Here is a 9,784-nt window from a genome sequence, read left to right on the forward strand (position 1 = left end):
GCTGGGTTGGCCCTGTTACACTTCACTATCGTAATGTCCGGGAATGTGGTCAGCATTTGAAAATGATGAATTCTAGCCGGCGTCAGAACAAACTTCCCTTTTTCAATTAATTCAGCTACCTTATGGTACACATGTATGTTTATCGGATATCCCATTGTGACTGTAGCTGCCTTTTCGTACGCCCACCAAGCTGCTGCCAGGCCTTGATAGCACGGAGGATATCCCATTGCTACGTCGTCTAGCTTGGTACTGTAATATGCTACAGCCTGTCTTCGTCTACCCTTGCAATTTTCCTGCGTTAACACTGCTGTAGCAAATCCGGCTTCTCTGTTACTCACAAATAAGTCAAAGGGTTTGTCATAGGTCGGTAAAGCCAATGCTGGTGCCTGTGCCATTTCTTTCTTTATATTCTCAAATGCGTCTGAAGCATCTTTATCCCATCTTAGTTTGGTTCTTAATTCTTCGCACCCTGCCTCCTTCATTACCTTTCGTAGTGCCTGCGTTTTTTCCGCATAGCTTTCCACCCATTCTGAACTGAATCCTGTCATTCCCAAAAATGTCATCATTTGTCCCACCGTCTGTGGTTTCGGAACTTTTAGTACAGCTTCTATCTGCTGAGAAGCTATCCCCTTCTGCCCTGCTGATATTTCTCTTCCCAAGTACTCTACTTTTTTCTGGCACAGCTGCAGCTTTTTCCTGGATACTTTATGGCCCCCTTCTGCTAGTCTTTCCAATAGTTTTAAACTATCCTTCCTGCATTGTTCTTGTGTTTCTGTGCATAATAATAAATCATCCACATATTGTATCAGTGTTCCTTCCAACTGCACTCCTTTTAAATCTGCTCTCAACACCTGATTGAATACATGTGGGGAGTGTTTAAATCCTTGGGGCATCCTATTGTATGTGTATTGTTTCCCCTCGAACGTAAATGCAAAGAGATACTGACTTTCTTGAGCTAACGGCACACTAAAAAATGCCGAACATAGGTCTATCACAGTAAACCATCTACTTTCAGGTGGTATATTTGTCAACAAGGTGTAAGGGTTTGGAACCTCTACTGGCATATCTTCCACTACCTCATTAATTGCTCTGAGGTCATGCACCAATCTCCATTTTTCTCCGTCCGCCTTCTTTACCGGTAGCAGCGGTGTATTACACCTGCTCCGGGTTTCTTTTAATACCCCTGCTTCTATCAATCCCTTAATCGTTCCTCTAATTCCTTCAATTGCTTCTGTCTTGATTGGGTATTGCGGCCTATAAGGCCCCTGGCGTCCTGTCTTTAATCTGACTTCAACTGGATTAGCGGCTTTGACCCTCCCTACATCCGTGTCCTGTCTGGACCACAACTCCTGCGGGAGGGAGTTCAAATCCTGCTCTAAACTCTCTCTCCACTCCAGTTCCTGTTTCTCAATTTGCACTCCTATTGTTATTTGCTTTGGTTTCCCAAGCATCTTAACATCCAAAATTATTTTCATCATTTGTCCATCGCTGGACATCCAAATATCTACATTGTCTGTCTGGACAAATTCTAAGTCTTGCGCTCTCAACACCATTGGTCCTAGGTCTTTTGATCTATATCCCGGATTCACCTTCAATGTGACATGTGGCTCCGCTCCAGATACAGAGAACCATTTGTCAACCCATTCATTCCTAACGATTGTGAGGGCCGCTCCCTCTAGTCCGATTAAAATACTTCCTGACTTTATTTCCTGTTCTCGTCCCGCCTCCCTTTCCCATTTCTCCTGTACCTCGGGTTCCTGCTTTTCATCAAATATCATTGTACTGTGTAATTCTGTTCTTGGCCATTTGGCTTGTGGAATCCAGGCGTCTATAAGTTTTCCCCAAACTTCCCATATCTGTTTTTTAACTTGTTCCTCTATATCTCCCAACCAATATACATTAACCCTTTCTTTTCCTGGTATTTCAAGTGGATACATTCCCATCAAATCAATTCCTTGTTCAGTGCATTCTAATTTCAGTCCTAGACCTAGGATTGCATCCCTTCCCAATAGATTCAAAGGAGTTTTATCACATACTAAAATAGGTACATGGGTAGTCTTATTTCCAATGGTAACAGGCACCGGCGTCGTCATTCGAGCTAATGTTACTTTCCCCGAGAACCCCACAGTTTTTACAAACTGGTTTGACAATGGTAAGTGATCCGCATATTTCGTTTGTATGCACGTACATGTGGCGCCGGTGTCTATCATCATGGGGACCTCGATCCCTCCTACTCTAACGTTAACTATAGGTTCCTGCTCTGCGGTTTCTGTTATTTGTACGTACTGTCCTACCATTTTGGGGTTCTCTGGGCTTCCCTATGGGGAACTCTGATGGTTTACCGGCCCTTGAAACATCGGGATGCTGTTCGGCGACACTTGGATCAGTTGCTGGCCTGTCTGCTGCTGGTTTTCTCCCTGCCTGTGGGAATTCCGCGGGCAATTCCTTTTTATGTGCCCTGCCTCCCCGCACCCCCAACACACACCTGAAGGGCCAGGCAATGGTCCCTGTCTCGGAGTCTGATGATTAACCTGTCCCTGTCCTCTCTGATTCTGATAGGGTGGCCTACCACCTCCCTGTCCTTTCCCATTTCTATTCCAGTCAGTCTGACTTTGCAGGGCGTATGGATTTTGATAATTTAGGCCATAGGCTTCTGGGTTCATGGACAGTGGGAAGGCAGAAATGTTATAGGTTATGATGGGCTGGCCTCCATCTCCGCTCCCCCCTAATATTGGTGCAGGTATTTCCTCTGACTTTTGTTCCACCATCATCGGTGCTATTTTTCTGGGTGCGAGATCCTCTTTTGCCTTTATCTTATCCTTGCTTTTGATCTCCTCCAATTGTGCCTGAAGGAGTTTACGCTGTATCTCCTTCAGCTGTTTGTCTGCATTCTTTTCCTCTTTGCGATGTCTTTCTACTGCATGGGCAACATAATCCACAAACTCTCGGTAGCTTTTTGAGTCCAAGCCCACTACTTCCTCCAGTCTTGTCTTAGCTGAGACTGGCAAGCCCTCTAGGATTGCAGCCCGGAACATGGAGTTGGTCAGCGGGTCTATTAGAATGTCCCTTTCCGTGTCCCTTCTCCATCTTTTTAATTGCTTTTCCACATACACAGCTGCATTCTCCTCCTCACCCAATGGCTCTCCCCTTAGGGTTTTTACATCCATTCGGTTGGGGTATATATCCCGCAGTGCCTGCCAGATGTCGTGGCGATACGGATCCATGAGTGTCCCATCTACCTCGCTGTATTGCTTTTCCGTGCTCAGTCCCCTGTTTACCTTTCTTTTGGGTTTCCCTTGCCAATATCTGTAACTCTAACCGGGGTCCCGATATCCACTTCCCCGTAGTCCCCTGTCCCGGCACTATCTTCCTCTCCCGGGCTATAGGGTAGTAGGTTTTCACTTGCTCGTCTATGTGTACAGAAACCCTGTATCGGTCGGATTCCTTTATTAATTTCTCTAGAGTTTCCAATTTTATTTCGTCTATCCAATTCCTATCGGCTATTCCTTCCCAGTTTACATACGGCCACTCATTCTTTATCTCCTCTAAGTTAGTTATATGTGTAATCTTTTTCCAATCCAGTGTTGCTTCCGTTTTTGTTATTATCCTTTTTAATCCCCTGATTTTTTCTTCTCAACCGGTTGTACCAATCTCGCCACTAGGCGGTTTTGTCAGTGTAATCTTTCCAAGTTGTTAGTTATTACCCTACCTGTGTTCCGACTCTCCCTCTTATTTCTGTCCTCCACGCCGCTACCTCAGACCAGTTTGTTCAAATTGGTCGTTTACTTCCTCTACTCTAGCTGCTAATCCCCTTCTCTGGGTTAGATTCCACTCCTGTGCTTTTGACTACCGTATTAGGTCAGAGAGCGATCTCTCACTGATCTCTCTCCCTCTCGGTTGACGTCCCTTACCCGAGGCCCTGGGTAGGTTTGGACTGGCAGATTTTCCCACACTTACTCTCTTCTGGGCAAGTCGTAACCTGAAAACCCGCTCCAAACCGCTTGACTTAACCTAATTGCATTACTTTAGCGTTCGGCCTTTTTCCCGTCTCACTTTTTACCCATTCACAGACAATACAGTATTCTCAGCGCGCTTTTGCATGCAAAACTCTACTCTTCAGATCAGACTCAGTCTCTCAAAATATTTTACACAATTTAGTTTTACCTATGCAGGATATCTTTTGGGTTGGGGAGATCCAGGACCAGTAGAGAGCCGGGTGCGCCGGGCCTCGAGATCCCTTTTTCCGACAACAAGGATTTACATGCAATACAAATCTGCTCACCTTGCTGTCAGAATGCCGGCTTTGGGATGTCCAGCCCCGGTCGGACCTCCGCCTCCGCCGCTCCTTCCAGATGCTTTTCTGGGCGATCTCTCACCAACCCTGCTCGCAGCGCCAATTTTGTCGTGGTTCCCCAGGACGACAATTCGTTTACACCGATTAAAACAGAGAGTCTGAGCAGCAATCTTCCAAGCAGTAGACTTTATTCACCTAGCACAAGAGAATAAAATCGGGATGTCCGGAACAATCCGATGAGCCCTCAGGCTTACAGTCTTTTTATGTACATTTCAGCTCCGTATCTCAAGATTCTTATCTTTATTATCTTACTTTACAGCCGGACCTTGCTTTTGGCCACCATTGTTTTTAGTTGCCTTTTATCTGTCTTATTCAAGATTGGTCGCTTCCTTTTCCCTCTCTTTGTCTCTTAAACCATGGTGGTTATAACTCTTGCCCTTATCTATACTTCTCTACTTGTGCAACAATCGTGGTTTAGCTGACTTAGGCCGAATGTGTGGAAACACCTGCTCACTTTATTCTCTCTTTTTTATTATGGTCAACTACTAAAGTGAGCCACTGAGCAGTATTCATTGTTCCCCCAAGTGACTATTGTTTGCCTTCGTTAATGAGTGACTGCTATACTACTTTTCTGGGTCTTCTGCTTTGATCATATCAACTATACTTGATTACATTAGGTCATCTATTCTGTGTTTGATTACGTTAGGTCACACGAGGTTACTCTAAATTACATTAGGTTACATAGGTTACATACCCATTTCACTACTCACCTAAATCTGCTTTATCATTTCACTAAAACCTATGATTCTGAATTCCATACCTAGCTCATATCATATCCAGTACAAATTCCCAACAGACGCTGCCTGGGACGCTGCCTGAGACGCTGCCTGGGACGCTGTCTGAGACGCTGCCTGAGAGGCTGCCTGGGACGCTGCCTGAGACGCTGCCTGGGACACTGCCTGGGACGCTGTCTGGGACGCTGTCTGAGACGCTGCCTGAGATGCTGCCTGGGACGCTGCCTGGGACGCTGCCTGGAACTTTGCCTGTGACGCTGTCTGAGACGCTGCCTGGGACGCTGCCTGGGACGCTGCCTTGGACGCTGCCTGGGACGCTGTCTGGGACGCTGTCTGAGACGCTGCCTGAGATGCTGCCTGGGACGCTGCCTGGGACGCTGCCTGGAACTTTGCCTGTGACGCTGTCTGAGACGCTGCCTGGGACGCTGCCTGGGACGCTGCCTTGGACGCTGCGTGAGACGCTGCCTGGGACGCTGTCTGAGACACTGCCTGGGACGCTGCCTGAGACGCTGCCTGGGACGCTGCCTGGGACGCTGTCTGAGGCGCTGCCTGGGACGCTGCCTGAGACGCTGCCTGAGACGCTGCCTGGGACGCTGCCTGGGACGCTGCCTGGGACGCTGCCTGGGACGCTGCCTGGGACGCTGCCTGAGACGCTGCCTGGGACGCTGTCTGAGACGCTGCCTGGGACGCTGTCTGGGACGCTGTCTGAGACGCTGCCTGAGATGCTGCCTGGGACGCTGCCTGGGATGCTGTCTGAGACGCTGCCTGAGACGCTGCCTGGGACGCTGTCTGGGACGCTGTTTGGGACGCTGCCTGGGACGCTGCCTGAGACGCTGCCTAAGACGCTGCCTGAGACGCTGCCTGAGACGCTGCCTGAGACGCTGCCTGAGGCGCTGCCTGAGATGCTGCCTGAGACGCTGCCTGAGACGCTGCCTGAGATGCTGCCCGAGACGCTGCCTGAGACGCTGCCTGAGACGCTGCCTGAGGCGCTGTCGGGGACGCTGCCTGAGTCGCTGCCTGGGACGCTGCCTGAGACGCTGCCTGAGACGCTGCCTGGGACGCTGCCTGGGACGCTGCCTGAGACGCTGCCTGAGATGCTGCCTGGGACGCTGCCTGAGATGCTGCCTGAGACGCTGCCTGAGATGCTGCCTGAGACGCTGCCTGAGACGCTGCCTGAGATGCTGCCTGGGACGCTGCCTGAGACGCTGCCTGGGACGCTGCCTGGGACGCTGCCTGGGACGCTGCCTGGGACGCTGCCTGAGACGCTGCCTGAGACGCTGCCTGAGATGCTGCCTGGGACGCTGCCTGGGACGCTGCCTGTGATGCTGCCTGGGACGCTGCCTGGGACGCTGCCTGAGCCGCTGCCTGGGACGCTGCCTGAGCCGCTGCCTGGGACGCTGCCTGAGATGCTGCCTGGGACGCTGCCTGGGACGCTGCCTGAGACGCTTCCTGAGACGCTGCCTGGGACGCTGCCTGAGACGCTGCCTAGGATGCAGCCTGGGACGCTGCCTGGGACGCTGCCTGAGACGCTGCCTGGGACGCTGCCTGAGACGCTGCCTGAGACGCTGCCTGTGATGCTGCCTGGGACGCTGCCTGGGACGCTGCTTGGGACGCTGCCTGGGACGCTGTCTGAGACGCTGCCTGCGACGCTGCCTGAGACGCTGCCTTGGACGCTGCCTGGGACGCAGCCTGGAACGCTGTCTGAGACGCTGCCTGGGACGCTGCCTGAGACGCTGCCTTGGACGCTGCCTGAGACGCTGCTTGGGACGCTGCCTGGGACGCTGTCTGAGACGCTGCCTGGGACGCTGCCTGGGACGCTGCCTGAGACGCTGCCTGAGACGCTGCTTGGGACGCTGCCTGAGACGCTGCCTTGGACGCTGCCTGAAACGCTGCCTGGGACACTGCCTGAGACGCTGCCTGAGACGCTGCCTGGGACGCTGCCTGAGACGCTGCCTTGGACGCTGCCTGGGACGCTGTCTGAGATGCTGCCTGAGACGCTGCCTGAGACGCTGCCTGGGACGCTGCCTGGGATGCTGCCTGGGACGCTGCCTGAGACGCTGCCTTGGACGCTGCCTGGGACGCTGCCTGGGACGCTGCCTGGGACGCTGCCTGAGACGCTGCCTGGAACTTTGCCTGGGACGCTGCCTGAGACGCTGCCTGGAACTTTGCCTGTGACGCTGTCTGAGACGCTGCCTGGGACGCTGCCTGGGACGCTGCCTGGAACTTTGCCTGTGACGCTGTCTGAGACGCTGCCTGGGACGCTGCCTGGGACGCTGCCTTGGACGCTGCCTGAGACGCTGCCTGGGACGCTGTCTGAGACGCTGCCTGGGACGCTGCCTGAGACGCTGCCTGAGACGCTGCCTGGGACGCTGCCTGGGATGCTGTCTGAGGCGCTGCCTGGGACGCTGCCTGAGACGCTGCCTGAGACGCTGCCTGGGACGCTGCCTGGGACGCTGCCTGGGACGCTGCCTGGGACGCTGCCTGGGACGCTGCCTGAGACGCTGCCTGGGACGCTGTCTGAGACGCTGCCTGAGACACTGCCTGGGACGCTGCCTGAGACGCTGCCTGGGACACTGCCTGGGACGCTGTCTGGGACGCTGTCTGAGACGCTGCCTGAGATGCTGCCTGGGACGCTGCCTGGGATGCTGTCTGAGACGCTGCCTGGGACGCTGCCTGAGACGCTGCCTGGAACTTTGCCTGTGACGCTGTCTGAGACGCTGCCTGGGACACTGCCTGGGACGCTGCCTTGGACGCTGCGTGAGACGCTGCCTGGGACGCTGTCTGAGACGCTGCCTGGGACGCTGCCTGAGACGCTGCCTGAGACGCTGCCTGGGACGCTGCCTGGGACGCTGTCTGAGGCGCTACCTGGGACGCTGCCTGAGACGCTGCCTGAGACGCTGCCTGGGACGCTGCCTGTGACGCTGCCTGGGACGCTGCCTGGGACGCTGCCTGGGACGCTGCCTGAGACGCTGCCTGGGACGCTGTCTGAGACGCTGCCTGAGACGCTGCCTGGGACGCTGCCTGAGACGCTGCCTGGGACACTGCCTGGGACGCTGTCTGGGACGCTGTCTGAGACGCTGCCTGAGATGCTGCCTGGGACGCTGCCTGGGATGCTGTCTGAGACGCTGCCTGAGACGCTGCCTGGGACGCTGCCTGAGGCGCTGCCTGGGACGCTGCCTGGGACGCTGTTTGGGACGCTGCCTGGGACGTTGCCTGAGACGCTGCCGAGACGCTGCCTGGGACGCTGCCTGGGATGCTGCCTGAGACGCTGCCTGGGACGCTGCCTGGGCCGAGCAGTTGCCGTACCAGGCTGTGATGCAGCCCGAGAGTATGCTTTCTTTGGACGGGAGGCAGAAGAGAGGAGGACACTCAGGGAAACTACAGGGAGAAGAAGGGGGGAGGGGGGGTGCAGGAAAGCCCCCCCCCCCCCCCCCCCCCCACAACAAACTCACAAGATCTGCAACAGAAACCACAAGAAGGAGCGGGGGGGGGAAGACCAGAAGACGCAGAATGAAAGAGGCAGATGCCTAGGATGGGGAGGGGAGGGGGGAGATGGGATGGAGGTGGATGGGGGGCGGGGGGACCTGGGGAGTGAGGAAACATCAAGAAGGATTGTTTGTACCATAAGAACTGCATAAACTGTAAATATTGGATGCAAAATTTTATTGTATGATTGAAAATGCCAATAAAATGATTTTAAAAACTATATGTATTTATAGAACATTGATACATTTGCGTTGCAGATGATATTACAGCCTTACCAATACATCTATTGATATTGAAACTGCCAACAGCACACTGAGCATTCAATGATGTAACTTAATTTGTTGGAATTTGGGAACAATATGGTACACAATAGGCAACAATCTTTGAATGTGGCAGTAATCACACCCCAGCCGGACCCCAATAGTGGCTGGGAAAGTGGACAGACATCCCAATATTTTATTTCAATTTGGTAACACTGTGGGGAAAGGATATTTCACCCCAGGAGTGATTACACTCAATATGGTTTTATTAAAACAAACTTTATTACGAACACAGCATTAAAATATCTTTAACATCACACCAGAAAATAGCTTAAACAATGCTAATCCATACAGTGACACAATAACTCTTTACTCCCACTCAAACAATAGAACCATCTCAGATCTCAATCCTCTTTTAAACACAGTTAGCACTCAGCAATACTTGCTGTGCAGAGATGTCTTTTGAGACGGTTTGAAGAGATGAACCTGAACCCTGTCAGAACCATGCAGAATCTCTGGCTGTAGTTCTAGAGAAAACCTTCTCAGCATGCCTTCCAGCCACAAACTAACTGAACTGTTTGGAAAGAAACTGTTAGTCTGTCTACAGGCAGACCGTTAACCGAACTGTATTGAGAGCAGCTCTTGTACACTACCCACAGATTAACTCTGAACATCAACACCTGACTGCTTCAACATCTCCCATTCGCTAAATCATCTTGCTAAGCTGAATACAATGGGCGGGATTCTCTACCCCCGCCGGGTCGGAGAACTGCCGGGGGATGGCGTGAATTCCGCCCCCGCTGGCCGCCGAATTCTGCAGCGCCGGGGAATTGGTGGGGGCGGGAATCGGCCGTGCCGGTCGGCGGCCACTCGTAGCGACCCCCCGGCGATTCTCCGGCCCGCGATGGGCCGAAGTCCCGCTGGTTCTATGCAGGTCCCGCCAGCATAAA

This window comes from Scyliorhinus torazame, chromosome 2, assembly GCF_047496885.1.
Source record: "Scyliorhinus torazame isolate Kashiwa2021f chromosome 2, sScyTor2.1, whole genome shotgun sequence".
Lineage (NCBI taxonomy): Eukaryota > Metazoa > Chordata > Chondrichthyes > Carcharhiniformes > Scyliorhinidae > Scyliorhinus > Scyliorhinus torazame.